The following is a 23,875-nucleotide window of genomic DNA, read 5'->3' on the forward strand; positions in this document are numbered from 1 at the left end:
TATTGAATTTTTATGTCAGTAGGAGGCACTCTACTGTTCTCTACTGCTGGCTCTTATCTTCCTAAGATATGATCTCTCATATTGGAAAATGCTGGTCTTGGAAAATGATCAGTGTGACTGTGACGTATCAAAGGGGAAAAAGAAATCATCTTTTAATCGCTTAATTTAGTGGAATAATTTTCCCAAAATAGAAAAAAACCTGTCACATTAATTTATTTTTCCATTGTGGTTTATGGATATGTTGACACAGCTTCTCCCTGTGTGGTATTAAAAGCCTAACTCATTGCTTTACTGAATTGCAACACACAGCAGGCTTGTTGAACTTGCTGAGCATCATGAAGTTGAAAAGGTCACAGTGAAAATGAGAAGCCTGATCTGAGTTTTATGGATTCATTTGTTGTATTTAGCTTGATGGAAGTATAAGTTTAGAAGCAGATCTGATACAGTTTCTGATTCTTGGACCTGCAGGTAGAAAGTTAAAGGGTGTAACCACAGCTGACGTGCCCTCGAGCCTATCAATCCCCACTAAATATTCCAGTGAAGCAGCCAGAATGTCAGACTGTAGTAGACACTCCAACCCTTTTCCACTAGTGCCCATTCTACATGTCATCTTTTAACCATACATTCATACAACACTTTATGAATGGGAAGGAAAAACTCCCTTTTAACAGGAAGAAACCTCCAGCAGAACCAGGCTCAGGGAGGGGGGGTCATCTGCTGGTTGGGGCTGTTTGGCAGTCTCAGCCGATTCCTTTTTTTCTTTACTATAACTCCTCCAGCCTTAGAAAACTCTCTCCAAGGGGACTGAAGAAGCTGAAGTGCCAGTTTATGCACGTGAGGATGATGCTTCCATTTATGCCAGTATGACAGTGAATCCTGGTGTCGTGTCCTCAGACTTTTTGAGCGACTCGAATCACATAATGAAGCAGTCGCGTGATTTCAGAAAACGGGGCCTCGTTTGTCTTTTTTCACGTGATTTTCTGAAAAAAGAATATAGGTTTAATAGAAAATAGGTTAAGACCCCTATGTCAGCAACAACGAGGGAACAGTTTACCCTGCCCGGGATAGGGTTACTGGGGCCCCACCCTGGAGCTAGGCCTGGGGAGGGAGCTCGAGGGAGAGCGTCTGGTGACCAGGCATTTGCCCATGGTGCCCGGTTTGGCGCAGCCCGAAGAGGTTACATGGGCCCGTCCTCCGTAGGCCCACCACCCGCAGGAGGCATCGTAGGGGTCGGGTGCAGTGTGTGTCGGGTGGTGGCCAAGGGCGGAGGCCCCGGCGGATCGATCCCTGGCTATCGAAACTGGCTATTGGGACATGGAATGTCACCTCTTTGGTGGGGAAGGAGCCTGAGCTAGTGCATGAGGTTGAGAGATACCATTTAGATATAGTTGGGCTCACCTCAACGCATGGCCTGGACTCTGGAACCAGTCTCCTGGAGAGGAGCTGGACTCTGTTCCAGTCTGGAGTTGCCCTCGGTGAGAGGCGGTGAGCTGGGGTGGATATTCTTGTATACCCCCGGCTTGCTGCCTGCACGTTGGAGTTTTCACCGGTGGATGAGAGGGTAGTTTCCCTGCGCCTCCGGGCCGGGGAATGGGTCCTGACTGTTGTTTGTGCTTATGTGCCAAATGACAGTTCAGAGTACCCACCCTTTTTGGAGTCTCTGGGCGGGGTGCTGGAGAGTGCTCCATCTGGTGACTCCATAGTCTGGCTCACATGGGCAATGACAGTGAGACCTGGAGGGGCGTGATTGGGAGGAACGGCCTACCCGATCTGAACTCGAATGGTGTTTTGTTATTGGACTTCTGTGCAAACCACAGTTTGTCCATGACGAACACCATGTTCGAACATAAGGATGTCTATAAGTGCACATGGCACCAGGACACCCTAGGCCGCAGGTTGATCGATTTTATAATCGTATCATAAGATCTGCGGTTGTATGTTCTGGACACCTGGGTGAAGAGAGGAGCTGAGCTGTCAACTGATCACCACTTGGTGGTGAGTTGGATCAGGTGGCGGGAGAAGATGCTGGACAGACCTGGCGCACCTAAACGTATTGTGAGGGTGTGCTGGGAACGCCTGGAAGAAGCCCCAGTCCGGCAGATCTTCAACTCCCACCTCCGGCAGAACTTCGACAGCATTCCGAGGGAGACTGAGGACACTGAGTCCGAATGGACCATGTTCCGCACCTCCATTGTTGAGGCTGCTGCTCAGAGCTGTAGCTGCAGGTGGTTGGTGCCTGTCGTGGTGGTAACCCCGGAACCAGATGGTGGTCACCGGAGGTGAAGGGAGCCATCAAGCTGAAGAAGGAGTCATATCGGGCTTGGTTAGCCTGTGGCAGCTGACAGGTATCGGCCGGCCAAGCGGAATGCAGCTCGGGCAGTGGCCGAAGCAAAAACTCGGGTGTGGGAGGAGTTCGGTGAGGCTATGGAAAAAGACTTTCGGACGGCATCGAAGCGATTCTGGCAAACCGTCAGGCGACTCAGGAGGGGAAAGCAGTGCTCCACTCACACTGTTTATAGTACGGGTGGGGTGCTGCTGACTTCAACTGAGGCTATAGTCGGAAGGAATACTTTGAGGACCTCCTGAATCCCACTGACACACCTTCTGTAGTGGAAGCAGAGTCTGGAGACGAGGGAGATGACTTGACCATCACTGGGGGCGAGGTCACTGAGGCAGTTAAACAACTCCTTGGTGGCAGGGCCCCTGGGGTGGACGAGATTCGCCCTGAGTTCTTGAAGGCTCTGGATGTTGTAGGGCTGTCTTGGTTGACATGCCTCTGCAACATCGCGTGGAGATCTGGGGCAGTGCCATTGGTTTGGCAGACCGGGGTGGTGGTCCCCATCTTTAAGAAGGGAGACCGGAGGGTGTGCTCCAACTTTCGGGGGATCGCACTCCTCAGCCTCCCCGGTAAAGTCTATGCCAGGGTGCTGGAAAGGAGGGTCCGCCCGTTAGTCGAACCTCGGATCCAGGAGGAACAATGTGGTTTTCATCCTGTTCTCGGAACGCTGGACCAACTCTTTATCCTCTCAAGGATATTTGAGTGTGCATGGGAGTTTGCCCAACCATTCTACATGTGCTTTGTGGACTTTGTGGAGGCATTCGACCGTGTCCCTCGGGGTATCCTGTGGGAGGTCCTACGGGAGTATGGGGTGTCTGGCCAATGTTGTGGGGCATTCAGTCTCTGTACAACCGCAGTGAGAGCTTGGTCCGTATAGCCGGTAATAAGTCGGATTCGTTTCCTGTGGGTGTTGGACTTCGTCAGGGCTGCCTTTTCTGTTCATAATTTTTATGGACAGAATTTCTAGGCATAGCCATGTGGCAGAAGGCTTCTTCCTTGGTGGCCTCAGAGTCTCATCTCTGCTCTTTGCAGATGATGCGGTTCTGTTGGCTTCATCAGGGGGTGGCCTGCAGCTCGCAGTGGAACAGTTCACGGCCGAATGTGAAGCGGCTGGCTTGAGAATCAGCACCTCTAAGTCTGAGGCCATGGTCCTCAGCCGGAAAAGGGTGGAGTGCCCTCTCCGGCTCAGGGACGAGTTCTTGCCCCAAGTGGAGGAGTTCAGGTATCTCGGGGTCTTGTTTACGAGTGATGGGAGAAGGGAGCGGGAGATCGACAGATGGATTGGGGCTGCTTCTGCAGTGATGCGGACGCTGCACTGGTCTGTCGTGGTGAAGAGGGAGCTTAGCGTAAAAGCGAAATTCTCGATTTACTGGTCGATCTACGTTCCTACCCTCACCTATGGTCACGAGCTTTGGGTAGTGACCGAAAGAATAAGATCGCGAATACAAGCGGCAGAAATAAGTTTCCTTCAAAGGGTGGCTGGCCTCTCCCTTACAGATAAGGTGAGGAATGCAGCCATCCAGGAGGGGCTCAGAGTAGAGCCGCTGCTCCTCCACATTGAAAGGAGTTGAGGTGGCTCGGGCATCTGATTAGGTTGCCTCCGGGCCACCTCTTGGGTGAGGTGTTCCAGGCATGTCCCACCGGGAGGAGGCCACGTGGTAGACTCAGGACACACTGGAGAGATTATATCTCTCGGCTGGCCTGGGAACGCCTTGGGGTCCCTTCGGATGAGCTGCAGGAGGTGGCTGGGGAGAGGGAAGCCTGGGCTTCTCTGCTTAGGCTTCTGCCCCCACGACCTGGCCCCGGATAAGCGGAAGAGAATGGATGGATGGATGGAGAAAATAGGTTTAATTTGGAAGAGCCCCCTTTACTCCAGGCCTCTGGGCTTTGGTATCGGCTGTAACACTAACGATGGTGGATTCAGCTGAGAGGCAAGCAGCTTGCTCTGGTGGTTTGCACATGTACATAAACCTCTGTATGTATGTGTGTGTGTATGTGTGTATGTATGTGTGTGTGTATATATATATATATATATATATATGTATATATATATATTTTTTTTTGTTTGTTTGTTTTTTTTAGGGAATTGTGGTCAGAAACTTTACAAACATGTAATTTTATAGAATAAATAGAGGATGAGGTGTTCAAAGTGAGCTCAGCCTTAATCATGTGCAGCAGTAATATTGACCTGTGTGACACTGAGAGGGAGCATTTTGCAGCACTGCAATGCTTTTACTTCCAGTGAAGGCTCTCTGTGTGTTCTTGGTGCCACAGCTTGTTTCATGCACTTCCACAGAAAAACAGGTTAGTGCCAAATCACACTTCAGAGATGATTTTCACATTTATTTTATTCTATTTTTTCCAGGGAAATGATCCCACCTTCTGCTACATAGAACCTGTTGAAATGTGGGCTTTGTCCTCAAAAGCCAACGTGCCTTTAAGCCAACTTTGTTCTGGCTGGCTGCCCGTTATAAAGGAGATTCAAACAGGTGGTGGTGGGTGGGATTTCTGTACTTTCTGCCCCCCCCCCCTTCATCTCTGACATAGAGTGCAAAGAGTAGAAAAAGTGCCTGAAACTGAGGATTTACAGCAGCCTGAAGCCTGATCTTGTAATTGAAACTTTTACCTGGCAGAAAGTACAGAAAAGCAGAAAAGGGCTCATTTAAATGTCATCGTCAGCTTTTTGAGGAAACTTCAAGGCCAGCCTTAATGTTGTTATTGGACCGTCTCATTGAAAACATGGGTTTTGCAGTGACAGCAGACAGAACATGATGCTGATGATTGTTTAAAGAGATCAATTTAGAGAAAATGAAAAGCACAAACCAGCTCTCAAAATTAGGTCGCACATTTAGAGTCCTTTAGAAGGGAATATGAAAGGTTGTGAGGCAAGTTAATGTAATTACAGTACAAACATCATGCAGACCCATTTAAATCCAAAACATGCATCATGTCAAACCGCAGACAGAGGAGATTACTCTTTAACTTCAACCAGCCACTTAATGGGAACTTCCTGTTAAGAAACATCATAACTTGTAGACTGTCTCATTTCTGGGTGGAGGAAGAGTTTCAGTCTCACCCACTTCGGGTCAACTGAGGGACATGTCCTTACTGATTCCCAGTCTTCCCAAGTTTCAGCCTCTAAATGAAAGTTTCACACATCTGACCTCTTTCTCTGTCCCTCACCCGGCACACAACAGAAGCTCCAGAGTCAGCTAAATGTTTACCTGCCTCTATTTATCACCACAGTTCCAGAAAATTCCAGGTCCACTTGGACTTCTCAGGGGGAACTACATATCTTCTGTTTTCTGTCAATGCATCAACTACTTCACGTGTGTTGAGATCACCAGCTGAAGCAAGATGTGGAAACTGTTTTGAGAGCTCGTCTTATCAGGACGAAAGTGCAAACAGTGGAAAAAAATACAGCAGATCAAACAAAAGCAACACGTAAGAAAACGAGAGACGGCTGCACACGAGTGCAAAGGTCAGCTGAGAGGAAGCAGGAGCAATCAAAACACCGATCAATCATCAACCTCACTCAGAGCGATTTGTCATATTCCAGTGCTGTGATGTCCTCTCGGGATTTTAATTGAATTTTAGTCGTGTGTGTGTGTGTGTGTGTGTGTGTGTGTGTGTGTGTGTGTGCAACAAGACACATAATGGCATTCATTTTCTTCCTGGTGGAGTGTGACTCAACATGACTTCATCTTCTCCTCTGACCTGATCTAACGTTTTCTCTTGTAAGGAGGAGAGAAGATGAGTCTGTGTTTTATTTGCCCTTTGGGGGTGGGTGGATTAAATGGTTAAATGAATATAACGTTACATTACAATGAACTGAGCTGCTCCTCTTTTGGTTTACAATAAATGGGAACAAAGAAATAGTTCATCCCTGCCCCTGCAGTTACACTAATGCACTCTGTAGGACTAACCAAGGTAACTGCGTGCATAAATGTTTGGTGCATAAAAGGTGCATATTCTTCTTAATTTTACTCCTGGATCTGAAAGCTTCACAGTTTTCTTATTTAACTTCAGTGAAAGTCACAGGTTAGCACCATTCCCTCAAATGAGGATGTTCTGGGTTCAGATCTTCCCGGGGTCTCAGTTCTCCCTCTTGATTACTTTGGTTTCCTTCCACAGTCAGAAGACATGCATGTTAGAGTAACTGCTCATATGAAATAATGCGTACCCACAGCTGAAGAAAGGCATTTTCCTGCACGGTGAGACAAAATCCAGGGAGAGTTACCGAGGAACTCACTAGTGTCTCAGAGAGTTTTAGAAGTTCTCCTCAGAGATGGGAGAACCTGCCAGAAGGACGACCATCTCAGGCATCAGGCTTTTACGGTCAGGAGGATGGCACCTGACCGTCTGTCAGACTCAGTTTAAAGGATTGTGAGAGGAAAGTGATGCTCTGATGGGACAATCTGATGGTCTTTCCAAAATCCATGTTTAGGAAACACCAAATCCTGCACATAGATGCTTCCCATCCAGTTTGAAGGTTTTCTGATCCTGGTTATGCCAGAAGGAAGCCGCCACGCTCCGGAAGTGCACCTGGAAGCGCATTCAAAGGAACTTCCAAAAAAATCCTGAATCAGTGGACCCAACAAGAGATTTAATAGATTTGCAAACATTTCTAAAAAAAAAACATGTTTTTACTTTTTCTTTATGGGTTACTTCAGTTTAATTCAATTTTATTTATATAACACCAAATCACAGCAAACAGTCGCCTCAAGGCGCTTTGTACTGTAAGGAGAAGACCCTGAGGAGAAAAACAGCCTTTTTAAGTGGCCGGTCACCCACTGGCCACGGGGCTGATGGTTAAGAAACAGCCACACGAGGAGAAGTGCCATGTGCTTTGACACACTGTGACTCTGTGATGAGTTTGACCTCCAGTGGTTTTCAAAATTTCGACACATAGTGTCATGTCTTGTGATCTGCCCTGAACAACAGATAGAAATCAGGCAATAAATGGCTGATATCTGGCAATTAAATGTTCCACTAGGCCGGCCGCGCTGACGCAATAATTTTCTGCGCGCTGAAATGGAGCCAGAGCTCCACATGAAAAGCTGAATCATGCAGCGCGGCAGAATGGAGGCTTTGTTCTATAAAAAAAAAGGCCTTTATATGCTGAGTAACTGTGTGTGGTGAGGCAGTTTTCCATGAAAGCGCTGCTGGGCAGAGGCACGTTCGACACTGCAAAACAGGTTCAGCTCACTTTGGGCCCCCACCACATGACTGTTTGTCACAGCCTGAACTCTTGTAGCGGTGCTGTTTGTTCCTGCTCCACTCTGAGTGGCTGTCTTTGTCCTGCTTGCGGTACAGAAATGGAAATCCCCTTGTTGTTGAGCTAAAAGTCTGACCCCGTTCATGTTTCTGCGTGATGACAGTCACGTCTGAACCGTCAGCTCTGGTTGCGACAGCGGAACAGGTAGTTCCTGTGATAGTACATGCTGCAAGCTTATGTGGAAATTCTGCTGCACTTCATTGAAGGAACACAGAAAATTGCTTCTGTTGGTGCTGACTTGCTAAAATTTATCTCTGCATATTTCTTTCATCTCAAACACACAGAGGGAGAAAACAATGAATGAAAACTGTGGGTGTTATTTGCCACATTAATGATATACATGTTATTTATTAGCCAGACTTTTAGTCTGTTGATAAATATGAACAGCAGCACCACAGTCACCTCTAATTTAGTCCAAATTCAGCCACACGACTCCTTTATCTGCAGAGTGTAACTGAATTTATGAAATCACATTTAGCTCCTCCAGAAGCCTCCTCTCTCCTCACTCCTTGTCTCCTTGGAGGTGCATTTAAGGAAGGTGAAGCTCCTCTTTGATGATGGAGGATGAACAAGAGGAGAAAGGATGCACAAAAATTCAAAACTACCCAATACACAGAAAAAACTCTGTGAACCTTTTGACATTTCTGGTGTGATCTGCATCAAATACAGACTAACCCAATCTGATCGCTGTGTTTTCCCTGTTTTTTTGTTTTTTTTTTAACGCACTGTGTAATCACTCAGAAAGGTTAGTGAACTCTTAGATTTAGAAACCTGTGGAGCCATGGGGAGCAACAACCTGCATGAAACATTTCCTGTTGCTGATTATTAGACTTGCACAACGATGAGGTGGATCTTCCTGCAGTTTGTCAGTATTTCTGCAAGTGGCAACAGTCCCATCATTTCTCAGTCTGTGAACAGTTTATCTGATTAACTGGAACATTTAAATCCACGTAGCATTTGCACAGAGGGTCATTATTTCTTTTCTTTTTCTTTTTCTTTTTTCCAACCTGAATTCTGGGTGTCTCTTCATTGTGTCCAGTAAACATGGAAACATTTCTGTTTTATTAATTTACTGTGAGTATCAATTTGTAGAATATAACCTCATGCACAGCTGTTTAAAAAAACGTTTTATCTCATATTTCTCAGAATATATATATATAAATAATATGCAGGAAATTCATGTGCAATAACTCAACCCATGAATCTTTCAGAGCTCAGCATCACTGAAACAGGGCCCTTTAGCAACAGTATCTGTTTTATTTACTGAGCACAAACAGTTTCTTATCTAACACCCCCACACACACTTTCAGCAGCTTATGATGGGAAACGGTGCTTCAAGTGGGCGATAAAAGCAACAAAGACTCATTCTGAAGAAAAAAGTAAGTCAAACAAAGAGGTTATGGAAAGATCTGGCTCTGCACTGGGAGTGGTGGATCTACATGTGAAATGTGCAGGCATTCAAATAATGACTTCAGCTACATCACTGAGATATCAGTGTCATATTTCCCTTATCCATTTGAAATGATGGCTGTGGAGATGCTGTATCATGGTGATCTATCACGATCCAAAACAGAGCACCTCATGTTGGTGTGAAGCTGTGAATTACAGACTTACAACACACTTTATAACTAATCCAGTAACAGTGAGTAACAGTTCATGTTACTCACTCAAATAAGCAGGGCAACAAACACTTTACAGAGAGGTCATTTAGACCGGCGGCAGTGCTACGTGCTGCCTGTGATACAAAGCTGAAACCAGATGAACTTGCTGTCCAGTGACACAGTGTTGTTCACAGTGGTACGTGCAAGGGCACACCCGTTGTAAATTAGTGTGTAATGATATTGTTCAGCTAGGGAGTCGCTGAAAGTATCATTGTTTCAATATCAGGGGAGTCTCATAGCGATCCTGCGTTTGGCCTCTCGGGCTCAACTCCTTGTCCAAGATACAAGAGAGAGAAATGGTGCTGAACAGAAATCTATGGAAGAATGACACACTGATGCATGTGGACAATCTCTTCCACTTATCCTGTTCAGGGTCGCGGGGGGCTGGAGCCTATCCCCGCTATCATAGGGAGAGAGGCAGGGTACACCTGTACAGGTCGCCAGCCTGTCACAGAGCTAACACAGAGAGACAGACAACCAGTCACACCTGTGGGCAATTTAGAGTCACCAATGAGCCTAACCCCACTAACTGAAACCGGAGTACCCGGAGAAAACCCACGCAGACGTGGGGAGAACATGCAGATTATTATTATCACTGAAATGATGATCTCACAAATGTTGGTCCTTCTGCTGAAGCTCTCAGCCTGTACTGGAGTTGCTCAACTGTGGTAAAAATCATAATTAATCTGGTCAAAACTGAGATCAGGATTATTGAACAGTATTATTATTATTAAAGCTTTAAGCCTTTATTGCATTTAAACTTCGGTAGAGAATAATCGTGTCATTTTAATTTAGTGAATTTCTTAATCTTTAATTCTAATTTAACTGGAGAAAAAAATGAAATAAATTAATAAATCTCAAACCCGGCAAATAAACTTGGGGACTGTGTTTAGACTCATGCAGACGGGCAAGTAAAGGAAGGGGAGATGCTGCAGTGCAGGGCAGATTAGAGGACGTTAATTCCTTTATCACTGCTATCTTGAGTTCACAAACGTTTTATATGAAGCCAGAAACCAGCAGCAACCGCCCACGCCTGTTTTGATCTTGGAATCCAGCCTGGAGACACATTGCCTTTCACGTTTAATTACACGCTGCCTTTCAGTCTTTTCCAACGTTATCGTTACAAATGTCAGACACATGCAGAGACATGTCACTTATTCTGGCTGCCAGCGCCAAATAACGATGCACCAGCGAAGCTTTCGCCAAAAAAGGAGCTTCTCGGTCGTGACTTTGGGAAATGCAGACTCAAATTATTTCCTTAGGTTGTCAGGTATCACCACATGAGAAACCCGACACTAACTCAGGTTTCAGGTCATGTGATGTCTGTTATGTCACCTGGACAGGAAGCCAGTAATTGAAATTCCCCTGTGGAACATTTCCTTTTGAGCGTTTAGGATCACTGCCCATCATATCAGGTAAGTGTGGGAGTTGTTACAAAAAGAAATTTCCATCAAGCCTTGACTCTGTAGGTTTAAGTTCAACCTTATTCACTAGAGTTCATTCCAAATCCATATTCAGGTTTCTTCAAGTTCAACGGCAGTCACGCAGAGCTCATGTACATGCTCTCATGTCCCTCTGAAAGTATTAATGTTGCTGCTACTACTCCCATTTCTGCTGAAGCTTAACTGCAGCTTTTCTGAAGCTGCTGCTGATCATTCTGTGACTCAGATTAAATTAAACACGACCAGTTTACAATAATGAGGTCAGTAATTTGCAAGTAATCCCTGTGACCCAGAAACTCAGGCTTTATAAACGCTCCGGTCCAGGGTGCGTTTTTCTGCACTTGGCTCTGCTCCTGCTGGGTTTGTGTGGGGAATTTAGTGACAGTCCTTTTGATGTAAAGTAAGGCTTAAAGGTGCAATATGCATATGATCACTGGAAGTGATCGACTTTTACTTCTGCTGCCCGCAGACATTTGAGCAGCTGGTGTGCATGTGCACCATCAGCAAACACTTACACTCTACAGCACTGAAATAATCAAACACCCAACCTGCAATACGAGCTTCCACTCCTCACCATCACCCGGTGACTGTAGCAGCATTTCAATGGGTGCTAGGCTAAAAAAATCCCCAGTGTACAGCATTAAAATTCTTTTTTTGCCCATTGCAATCTTTGCATTTACTATCTCATTACTGTCCTTCAACATGATTGGCAGGACATCAGAATTACAGACTTTATGAGATAAAAAATAAGATCTCTGATTCATTATCCCTTCTTGATGTATGCTGAAGTGTTACATGATGTTTTGGGCTGGTGCTAACTTTGGCAGATACTCCTGCAAATACATCTCTTTCTTTCAGTGTCTTTACTGCTGCTGCTGAAAGTACTCCTCTTGCTTCGGCCTCTAAAGTACTTTGAGTGTTATCACTAATATTAGATTATTACCCAGGAAAAAAAGACACATAATGCTTAAAAAAAGCCAACAAACCTGATTGTTTTAGCGAGCTACCACCAAAATATCAAATTCCAGCCCACATGTTTTATCTACTTTTGACTCTGTAATCTCTGTATTATTACTATGATGTTATTATTAGAACTTCTGTAGAAACCAGAGCTCTGTTTCTGCTGCTGATTCTGCAAGCTAGGACATATCTATGAGCTAAATGGAAATCTGGAAGGAAAAAGGGGAAAAATGTAGCTGAAACTAAACAATCAGCACACACTTCAGCTTTGAGCTGTCAGCAAAGCTTAAAGAGACAACGAGTGACAGGTGAACAGTAGCTGAGTATTAATCGGACTTAATCCTGATGGTTTTAAATTGCCGTTGCAGGGGTGACTCACAGCTACTGGCAGTGAATCATACTCAAACACTGAGATCATCTTGTCTTCTTTGATTTCTCTCTCTGCTCTCACTTTTCTCCTCTTTATTTCTGTCGTTCCTCTCTCCTGTGGAAGTCGTCTGTCCCTCCCTCTCTCTGTAGTACACCATCTGCCCCTCAGCTTCGTCATTTACTGTAACAGTACAGGCAGGCGCAGGGCAACTGTGTGTGTGTGTTTCTGCATTATTGATTCCCTCTGAGCACCAGGCAGTAATCTCTGTATTCAATTCTGATTGGCTGCCTGCCGTCAGGCTTCATTACCTGATAATCCAGAATACAGCTGATTGGATGTGGGAAGACCCTCCATTAGAAATTCATGATGATGCAGGCTGAGGTCACACTACTGATTGCAGGGGTGATGTCATCTCACCTGAGCTTGTTGATTGGCCCAAAGTGACCTACAGACAGACAGACAGACAGACAGACAGACAGAGACTGAGAGTGGGCAGGCAAGTCAGTTTGACTGGAGGTTTGAGTGGAGCTCCTTGGGAAACCAGAATCACTGGGCAATTTTGGAGCAGGTAACTAGAAAGCAGATGGAGGGAGGTGATGTTAACATATGCAGGTCACATAAAGCAAACATGGAGAGCTGGTTAGAACAGGACACTTTTTTTTTTTTTGCCTTCACTTCTGTGCTCTCACCCCTCCAAATGGCTGTGCTCCTCCCTGAGCCTGGTTCTCTCTTCCCACCATCAATATGTGCTGCTCACATGAGATCGTCTGATCTTTAGGGTTTCCTCTTTGGTGCTACAGAAAATAAAACTGAGTGGAAGTGAATGGTTAATATGTCACTGTAGCAGCTCATTTCACCAAGTCAAATGTAATGATATATAATGACAATGGTAGGGGGCAGCCTAGGTTCTGGATTCTAAGCCCTGACTGACTGACTGAGATCCTTCTGTCTGGAGTTAACATGCTCTCACTGTGCCTGTGAAAACTTTTAGGACTATATCTAATAAAAAGGCTTCACTGATTCTCAGTGATATTTTAAAGTGGCCAGTTTACTCCCACAGAGTTTGTTCAGTGTTTGGGAAGCATGAGAAACTTTCTCCACCACATCTGCCAGATGTCAGATGATCTGACATTCACGCATGTTGGTCAGCTGTGGTTTCACTTCACTACTTACTGTGGCACCAAGCAGGGCACAGTGAATATCTTCTAAAGATGTGTGCTGTGATCCCAGTTTAAAAACATACTCCATCATACCATCTCTATAAAGAATGTCTTTTCTCTTTACGAGTAAATGATGTAACCCACTTCTTTAGTTATGTTAACCCTGCTCTTTCTTATGGTTATGTAACATATTTACAGTTGCTGGTTTTCTCCCAGCATACATTCAGCATCCTGCTTAAAACCCCCAAATCTCATTAAACATAGATTTCTCACAGTGGCCTCCAGTAACACTGTGAGAAATCTTGGAGTCATTTTTGACCAGGATATGTCCTTCAATGCACATATTAAACAAATATGTAGGACCGCTTTTTTGCATTTGTCCAATATTTCTAAAATTAGAAACATCCTTTCTCAGAGTGCTGCTGAAAAGCTAATTCATGCATTTATTACTTCTAGGCTGGATTATTGTAATTCATTATTATCAGGCTGTCCTAAAAGCTCCCTGAAAAGCCTTCAGCTGATCCAAAATGCTGCAGCTAGAGTACTGACAGGGACTAGAAAGAGAGAGCAGATTTCTCCCATATTGGCTTCTCTTCATTGGCTCCCTGTTAAATCTAGAATAGAATTTAAAATTCTTCTCCTCACCTACAAGGTCTTGAATAATCAGGCCCCATCTTATCTCAAAGACCTCATAGTCCCATATCACCCCAACAGAGCACTTCGCTCTCAGACTGCTGGCTTACTTGTGGTTCCTAGGATACTTAAGAGTAGAATGGGAGGCAGAGCCTTCAGCTTTCAGGCCCCTCTTCTGTGGAACCAGCTCCCAGCTTGGATTCAGGAGACAGACACCCTCTCTATTTTTAAGATTAGGCTTAAAACTTTCCTTTATGATCAAGCTTATAGTTAGGGCTGGATCAGGTGACCCTGAACCATCCCTTAGTTATGCTGCTATAGGCCTAGGCTGCCGGGGGTTCCCATGATGCACTGTTTCTTTTCATTCACCTTATTTACTTTGTTTATACTCCACTCTGTATTTAATCATTAGTTATTATTAATCTCTGTCTCTCTTCCACATCATGTCTTTTATCTCCCCTCAGGCCCCCCTCAGCAGATGGCCCCCCCTCCCTGAGCCTGGTTCTGCTGGAGGTTTCTTCCTGTTAAAGGGAGTTTTTCCTTCCCACTGTCACCAAGTGCTGCTCATAGGGGGTCGTTTTGACTGTTGGGTTTTCTCTGTATTATTGTAGGGTCTTTACCCACAATACAAAGTGCCTTGAGGCGACTGTTTGTTGTGATTTGGCACTATATAAATAAAATTGAATTGAAATTGAATTGAAAAACCTGCAGTAATTTGATTATTAAATGATTCTCAAAAAACTAAGAAAAATGTTTTTATACACTATATATTATTATACATGTACTATTTGCAGATTATGTGTAGATAATTCTTCTGTGGACTCCACATGAGCTGAGTCCACAGAATACAGCCTGACCTAAACTGAACTATTTGGCAAAGTATGACTCAAAAATCAGCCCCTGCAGTAACAATGTTTGGACCGACAAAGTAAACTTACATGAGGTTTCATAAGCCTCAACGAGACAGTAAATACAGGTGAAACATTGTGACTTTGCAAAAATGTGCTCGGAGTCACAGAAATGAGTCACACCTACATGAGAGAAGATTACATGATGAAACATGAAGTTAGACGCGATGTAAACCAGGTCACATGCTGCTCTGCAGGCTGAGATCTGCTGTGTCATGCAGCCCAAGAGTGAAGCAGGAAAGTGTAGAGACATTAAAAGTAAATTAAAAAAAAATCACTGCGGGGGAAAAAAAAATCCACAGGGCAAACACACTGAGTCATGATTATCAGAGCGAAACAGAGTGTGCCGGTCAGAAACGAGACTGCAGCTCGTGTGTGCGCGTGGGAATGATGTGAAAAGAGGAATCAGGAAGGAGTTTGACTTCAATAAAACCAGTAGAAGTTTAACTTTTACTTTAATGATGGAACAGCGGCGTCAGACGAAAGGGGAAGGATTCCTCTTTATTTTTAGAACTGACCCCATTTCACCTCACTGTGGTATGAAGGATTGATAATATGTATCACACACTTTGATGCCTGACCATCTGAATACCTAGTTAATCATTATTATCATTTTTTGTCTTTCTAGATTAAAGGGAAAAGTTTAAACAATGTACTTAATTTTATTCTTCTTACTTATATACATTCTACTTATTGGACGCAGGCAAAAAAAATACATTTGACTGTGCATGTGACAAATAAATCTTATCTTATTTTATCTCTAAATACAGATGGCACAAGCACAGAAATGTCTTCAATGCCCTGGAGTCACATAGTAACATAGTAACACATCTCTCTCTCTTTGACACTGAAACAGTGACGTGATGTCTTTTTAAATCAGCACCTCTCTCATGTGAGACAAATAAAGATCTGTAGTGTCTTGACGTCACTCATACTGAAACCAGGATGTGTCTGAGTGTTGTGTGTTTGTGAGCCGCAGCTGCCAAGGCCGTTTACACTTGATCTAAAAATAGAAGCACTGTGAGGTGATGTCATCACAAACCGGGAGAGATGAAGCGTGATGACCCGGGAATCCTGGGATACGTCCCGTTTCAAAACAGTGTCCCAAACAGCGCTCGCTTCCTTGTGTCCTCGTTTGTTTTCTTTCTAATATGAGCCGGTCAATGATGTGATAGAAAGGAGGAAACTTCAGTCACTCAAAACAATTATTTTCATAAAATCCTCATTAAAAAGTATATTTTTTCCGCAGCTTTCAGCCACACTCTTTCTCTCATCAACATTTCTTTTTAGAGTTAGAGTTTCAGGATTTTCAAAGATGCAAATATTAAACAAGGACTTAGAAGTCTATTAGTTGTGACATTAGTTATTATAAAAAACATAAACAGCTGTACTGTAGCAGAAAACAAGAACACATCAAAATAAAACATTTAACGCCAGAAGGAAAAATGAAAAGAGCACCATAAAAAACCAAAAAAAAAAAACCAAACTCTTAAAAAAGTCACATTTATCTTCTTTTCCCAGCGAAAACGAAGGTGACACACGTCTAGAAACAAACACGTGGCGACACTTTTTGTCACCACGAAAAATAAAAACCAAACAAAGGTGTGAACTTCAGCGGGTGGATCGCAGCCCTGACGGAGGCTTCCCTTCGCTCCGCCCTCTCTCTCACTCTTTGTGTGTCTGCCTCGCTCGCCCGCTCGTGTTTGTGTGCCAAGGTTGCTAGTCCTCGGCGCTGCCTCCGTGGTAACAGCCGTGTAAACATAAACAGAGGGGTTAGTGGAGCAGCCTGAAGCTTTAGTCAGGGATCCACTTACAGTACATACAATGAATAATGAATGGGGTCAACAGGCAGCAGAGAATCAGTGAACAAACAATGAAAAACTTTCTGTTTTTGTTATCTACAAACTTTCTGTCAGGTGTGAAGTCTCTCTGCAGAATTAATCTAGATTTTTTTAAGACTAATAACTTCAGTGTTTTGCTTTCTTCATCTTTATCATAATCCTGGGTCTGTGACTCAGCGTTTTTAGGTTGTTTTGTACTTTCGGCAGCTGAGTTAGTTTCATTGTTCTCATGAGTAACAATGCTGTTGTGTTCATTTTTTTTTCTTTTTCAGGTTTTCTCAGTTCTAGTAACCTGAGTTCTCTTTGCGTTTACTTTGTTTCAGTTTTCAGTCTGCTCTCCCGTGTCCTCGTACTTCCTGTTTTATTTTGCTGGTCCTTCTCTTTTGTGCGTTCTTTAGTTTTTCTTCCCTTGTCTCGTTAGTCTGTTCTCCTGTGTCCGCTGCTGTTTCCACTCCGGTGGCGTCGGAAGCTCTCTGCTCGAGGTTGTGTGTCTCTCATCTTCCTGGCTGCCTGAAGTGCCTTCTTGTTTTGTGGATAACGTTCCCTTTGGAGGGATTTTGTATTATTTTTGCTCAAGAACCAAGTATTAAAGTTTTCTGAGTCTGCACACTTTGCCTGCCACACAGCCCATTTCACCTCTATATATCACCTCTGTATTTCACCTCTGTATTTCACCTCTGTATTTCACCTCTATATATCACCTCTGTATTTCACCTCTGTATTTCACCTCTGTATTTCACCTCTATATATCACCTCTGTATTTCACCTCTGTATTTCACCTCTGTATATCACCTCTGTATTTCACCTCTGTATATCACCTCTGTATTTCACCTCTATATATCACCTCTGTATTTCACCTCTGTATATCACCTCTGTATTTCACCTCTGTATATCACCTCTGTATTTCACCTCTGTATTTCACCTCTGTATATCACCTCTGTATTTCACCTCTATATTTCACCTCTGTATATCACCTCTGTATTTCACCTCTGTATTTCACCTCTGTATATCACCTCTGTATTTCACCTCTGTATTTCACCTCTGTATATCACCTCTGTATTTCACCTCTGTATTTCACCTCTGTATATCACGTCTGTATATCACCTCTGTATTTCACCTCTATATATCACCTCTGTATATCACCTCTGTATTTCACCTCTATATATCACCTCTGTATATCACCTCTGTATTTCACCTCTGTATATCACCTCTGTATTTCACCTCTATATATCACCTCTGTATATCACCTCTGTATATCACCTCTGTATTTCACCTCTATATATCACCTCTGTATTTCACCTCTGTATATCACCTCTGTATATCACCTCTGTATTTCACCTCTGTATTTCACCTCTGTATATCACCTCTGTATGTCACCTCTGTATGTCGCCTCTGTATTTCACCTCTGTATTTCACCTCTATATATCACCTCTGTATATCACCTCTGTATTTCACCTCTATATATCACCTCTGTATATCACCTCTGTATGTCGCCTCTGTATGTCGCCTCTGTATTTCACCTCTGTATATCACCTCTGTATGTCACCTCTATATATCACCTCTGTATATCACCTCTGTATTTCACCTCTGTATTTCACCTCTCTATTTCACCTCTATATATCATCTCTGTATATCACCACTGTATTTCACCTCTATATATCATCTCTGTATATCACCTCTGTATTTCACCTCTATATATCACCTCTGTATTTCACCTCTGTATATCACCTCTGTATTTCACCTCTATATATCACCTTTGTATATCACCTCTGTATTTCACCTCTGTATATCACCTCTGTATATCACCTCTGTATATCACCTCTATATTTCACCTCTGTATATCACCTCTGTATGTCACCTCTGTATGTCACCTCTATATTTCACCTCTGTATTTCACCTCTGTATATCACCTCTGTATATCACCTCTGCATTTTACCTCTGTATATCACCTCTGTATTTCACTTCTGTATATCACCTCTGTATTTCACCTCTGTATATCACCTCTGTATGTCACCTCTGTATATCACCTCTGTACACACATACAGGCATGTTTGTGAGGACATTCATGCATTTCTAAGCCATGTTTACCAAACTTTAACCCCAAAACTAAGTCTTGACATAATTTCCTCCCTCACTGCTTAATATTTGGAGCCAAATTTAATTAAGTATGTGCAGTATGCTGTAGCTTACTGCATGAACCATCTATTAAATTTAATGATACTTTCATGATCAGGCTCCTAGACCATAAACAGCTAAAGAGGAGCTTCATGCAGTGTGTCAGTTACATACTTACTACTCAGAAGATGTCAAAAAGACAAATAAAAATATCCTTCCATGTCTACAGTAAGTGTCTCATAAATCAACACTGCGGATAGTACAGGCTCACTAGCAGCAAGACAACAACTGGATTTCTTTTGGGCATAATTCCCATGATATTGCACGTGGAAACGTATAAAAAGAAACTGGAGAAGAAAGAGAAGCAGCTTTTGGCCACAGCTGACCTTTGTGTGTACAGTGGTTTGTTATGAAAAAAAATAGGCCAAAAGAGAAGAGGAAGACACCGCTGCATGTGAACACAATGCCGGCTGAGAAAATTCATGTGATGGAAATAAAGAACTTATTGGAATGTCGAAACAAGAGAAAGGCTGAGATCACAGGAGTGCGCCGTAGCTCAGCAAAGCTGTCATGAGTTTACTTTGACATTTGTCTGCAACACCGAAAGTTGTCGCGTGCATTGTGGGATCAGTGGTGTCGATGTGGTTGCATGACAAGAGTGAGGTGCAAAGTGTTGTAAAGAGCTGGACCGGGCTTTTATTTTTCAAGGTCACTGAATGCCATCTAGCTGAATGCCAAGCCTGTGCTCCTCTGCTCTGCTGGACAAAGGTGTAGGCTGTTCCTTCCTGTTCAGGACTCACAGACATTTAAGATGATCACATCTGAGTGGATGAAATAAAACATCTCGCCTCATTCCTGTTGCATTATGCCGAGTTGTTGGCCTAAAAAATAAAATGTGTCGCAAACATTGCTCATATGACCTCTGACATCATAAGTACACTATAACAATACAACAGACAATGTGCCTAATGTTACATTTAACTGACACACAGCTTTACAATGAGCTTTAAAAAAGCAGGTATGTCTCATTTTCTCAAATACCTGTTTCCTTGACTCCTCTCTCCTTGTGTATCTTCCTTGCTTGCTACTGTGGAGGTGGAGAGAAAATGCAGAAAGGAATTAAGGAGGTACAAACTCAGTAATGAGGAGAGGGGAATAAAGGGGAAATTACTGTTCAGCAGTGGTAGTTCCTTGGAAGCAGCTACGGACCGCCCATCTACCTGCAGAGAGCGTCTGCTGTCAGGTGTGGGTTGTGTCAAAAGTATGTGGCACAACTGGTCTGTGGTCTACGAGTGCTTGTGTTGCAGTTGTTCCACCGGCCAGCTGCACAGAGGAGCAAACGTACAAAGAACTGAAGTGAACCCGAGTGTTAAAAACAATGAAAAACGATGCTTCTCCTATTCCTGATGAACTCCACTGTCACTCCCTCATCTGTTTCAGCCCACTCATCAGCCAATCAGCCGTGCACACTGAACGACGTGCAGCTGGAGGAGAGCACAGGAGAACTCCCGTTAACAATAAGGCTCTGAGCATGAATGCAAAAGACGAGGTATGCAGCAAAGATAAAGGGCGAGCTCGTTTACCATTCAGCTGTTCCCATCATGAATGATTTTAAAAATGTTTCGCAGCAGGAAGTAACCTTCAAAACGTTTCTGAGTTCAACAAAGAAAATTACTGCATGAAAAGATTTCAAAGGCGTTAATGGTTTTAACCCATGACACGTCTTTATGCTTATTCACAGGCACCTTTTTAGTACTCACGCAAAAATTAACTGCCAACAAAAGAAGAAGCTTGCAAAACATTTCTGGAATGGAAATCCGCCATCCATCATTCCCAGCTCAAGCCCAACGTGACTGAAGGCGTAAACTCAGCGGGAACTCAGAGGGAACTTCCAGTTTGTCACGGTAAAGCTTTGAAACAGAAGTATTCATGCTTCAAGGTTAACTGGCTCACCTGAATTTTTAAGTGTATGCCCATATAAGGAAAGGGACGCATCAGACAAGTCAGCGTACTTTTCAGGTAATTTCCATAAAGGTGTTCAGCCTTCTGTGGATGCTTCGGGAGCATTTTAAGTGCATCGAGCCAGAAAACGTGCAGGTACAGATAACAACGGGCTGCATGCTTCCTCGTGTCATGGAATTTTCCAAAAAAACAACACAAACAACACACGAAAAAATTCCTTCAAATTCAAAACTAAATTAAACTAAAAAAATAAAATAAAATAAAATTCCTCTTTCTTCATCCAAGGTTATACAACTCGATAGGCAAAAGAAATTCAGACTGTGTTACATAATTCTTAAAGCATCATATACAGTGGCTTGCAAAAGGATTCATACCCCTTGAACTTTTCCATATTTTGTCACATTACAACCACAAACATAAATATATTTCACTGGAATTTAATGTAAAAGACCAACACAAAGTGGTATACAAGTGTGATGTGGAAAGAAAATTATACATGATTCAAAACATTTTTTACATTAAAAACTGAAAAGTACAGTGTGCAAAAGTATTGAGCCCCCCTGAGTCAATACTTTGTGGAACCACCTTTTGCTGCAGTTACAGCTGCAGGTCTTTTAGGGTATGTCTCCACCAGCTTTGCACATCTAGCGCCTGAAATTTTTGCACATTCTTCTTTGCAAAACAGCTCAAGCTCAGTCAGATTAGATGGAGAGCGTTTGTGAACAGCAGTTTTCAGATCTTGCCACAAATTCTGGATTGGGTTTAGGTCTGGACTCTGACTGGGCCATTCTAACACATGAACATGTTTGGTTTGAAACCATTCCACTGTAGCCCTGGCTTTATGTTTAGGGTCGTTGTCCTGCTGGAAGGTGAACCTCCGCCCCAGTCTCAAGTCTTTTGCAGACTCCAACAGGTTTTCCTCCAGGATTGTCCTGTATTTGGCTCCATCCATCTTCCCATCAACTCTGACCAACTTCCCTGTCCCTGCTGAAGAGAAGCAGCCCCAGAGCATGATGCTGCCACCACCATATTTGACAGTGGGGATGGTGTGTTCAGAGTGATGTGCAGTGTTAATTCTCCGCCACACATAGCGTTTTTCATTTTGGCCAAAAAGTTCAATTTTGGTCTCATCTGACCAAAGCACCTTGTTCCACATGTTTGCTGTGTCTCCAACATGACTTCTGGCAAACTGCAAACGGGACTTTTTATGGTTTTCTTTTAACAATGGCTTTCTTCTTGCCACTCTTCCATAAAGACCACATTTGTGCAGTGCACCACTAATAGCTGTCCTGTGGACAGATTCCCCCACCTGAGCTGTGGATCTCTGCATTTGGTCCAGAGTCACCGTGGGCCTCTTGGCTGCATCTCTGATCAGTGCTCTCCTTGTTGGGCCTGTAAGTTTAGGTGGACGGCCTTGTCTTGGTAGGTTTACAGTTTGAACAGTGCTCCGTGAGATGTTCAAAGCTTGGGAAATCTCTTTAGAGCCTAAGCCTGATTTAAACTTCTCCACAACCTTATTCCTGACCTGTCTGCTGTGTTCTTTGGACTTCATGATGCTGTTTACTCCCCAATATTCTCTTAACCAACCTCTGAGGCCGTCACGGAGCAGCTGTATTTGTACTGAGATTAGATTACACACAGGTGGACTCTTTTTAGTCATTAGCAGTCATTAGGAAACTTCTGAATGCAATTGGCTGCACTCAGAGAAAAGGGGGCTCAATACTTTTGCACACCGCAGTAAAGATGAAACAAAGCCATAAACCTTTCTGACACAAGCCGGCGCTGCTGTGAAGTCAGCAGGCTGAGTTTAGAGTCTCAAAACCGCAAAGTCACAGACAAACTACACATACACACCACTGTGGCAGTGTTAGTGTGTTCAGATACACAAACACAAAGAGAGACGTCCGCTGAGGACACGCAATTATCGGACTGAGGTCAAAAACACGCACATAATGACAGACAACACGTGGAAGACGTTCATTCAAAAATAGAGAAATGATCTCCACAAACATAAAGAAATAAGCAGATCGTGGAGGAGACTTGAGTCACGTGTTTTTGGTCTGCTGCTGAGCTGCTCAGATAAAACTGTTTTTTCTAACAGGAGAAAAAATATTTTTATACTGTGTATTTTTATTTTTTAGATTGTTTTTAATGAATGATACTTTTGCCTCGTTGAGGTCCGTGTGCCTCAGCGGGTTACAGAGTTTTAAGTTTTGTTGTTGAGTTTTTTAAAGTTCAGATTTAGATTTCTGTTTCAGGAACAACAGATAAAGTTAGTTTTTAAAGTGTAATCTGCTCTGATTCATGCCAAAATTATTTATGTTGATGAGCAGTGCTGCTAAATTAATTTAAAATAAAGAAAAAAAAAGCAGCGTTATTTAAAACACAAAAGGGAAAAAAAAGTGTAAAGATAAATAAACCTACTACAACAATATTAGTACTTTTTTAAAAATTTGTACTAGTCTGGAAAAAAAATTATGTTGTTGAACACATGAATGACATCTTCCTTCTTTTATAATATAATATATATGTAACGTATAACTCTCAGAGTCCCCATTATCACATTACTTTAGTCCTCATTGTGTGCATTGGTCTGTATGTATCAGATAATACAGTAAATGCATTTGCAGAAGTGTTATTATTGGACTCCTTTGGCACCTGCACCAAACAAATAAATGAGAAAGGCAAAATTAGTGCTACCATTCACGCGCTCCTCTGTCAAAGAGTAACTAAATGATAACTCTGCACTTCCTACCAGGAATCCTGTTTGCTTGCTGTGGACTGTCAGTAAATGTTCCTGCAACATCCTGTTTGTCCTCTGTTGCTTCACATCACAGATGAACACTTTGAGAAAAAATGGAAACAACAATCACGTTGTTTCCTCCCCTGAAGCTGTGTGTGCATACCTGCCATTTTGTGTGTGCGTGCTTGTTTTGACCAGGTGACTTTTAATTGTTTTAATTAACCCCCACGTCCTGCATCGTTTTTTAGTCACAACAGTAACAGGTGGTGCCAAAAAAAAGGCGCAGGAAGGACTTTTAAATCACAAATACATCCAGAGAAGAGGATCTACAGAAAATGGGTTTAAAAAAAGACTAAAAGTTTTTCCCTTTTTTTAATTTTTAAAGTTTTGAGCAGCAGAAACTTCAGACAACTTTAGATGAATGGATTTTACGCGACTTACTCAATCTGCTGATGCAACACACA

General features: G+C 43.1%; 1 long non-coding RNA gene across 1 annotated transcript; it reads right to left on the bottom strand.

Moving 5' to 3' along the window:
- Positions 1-19,491: 19,491 nt before the first annotated feature.
- On the bottom strand, positions 19,492-19,934 carry LOC115774014 (uncharacterized). Its single transcript, XR_004019156.1, has 3 exons — positions 19,878-19,934; positions 19,748-19,793; positions 19,492-19,587 (listed from the first exon to the last, which is right to left on the bottom strand). It is a non-coding gene; the product is annotated as an uncharacterized LOC115774014 (long non-coding RNA).
- Between the last annotated feature and the right edge of the window lie 3,941 nt (positions 19,935-23,875).

Source organism: Archocentrus centrarchus, chromosome 24 (assembly GCF_007364275.1).
Source record: "Archocentrus centrarchus isolate MPI-CPG fArcCen1 chromosome 24, fArcCen1, whole genome shotgun sequence".
Taxonomy (NCBI): domain Eukaryota; kingdom Metazoa; phylum Chordata; class Actinopteri; order Cichliformes; family Cichlidae; genus Archocentrus; species Archocentrus centrarchus.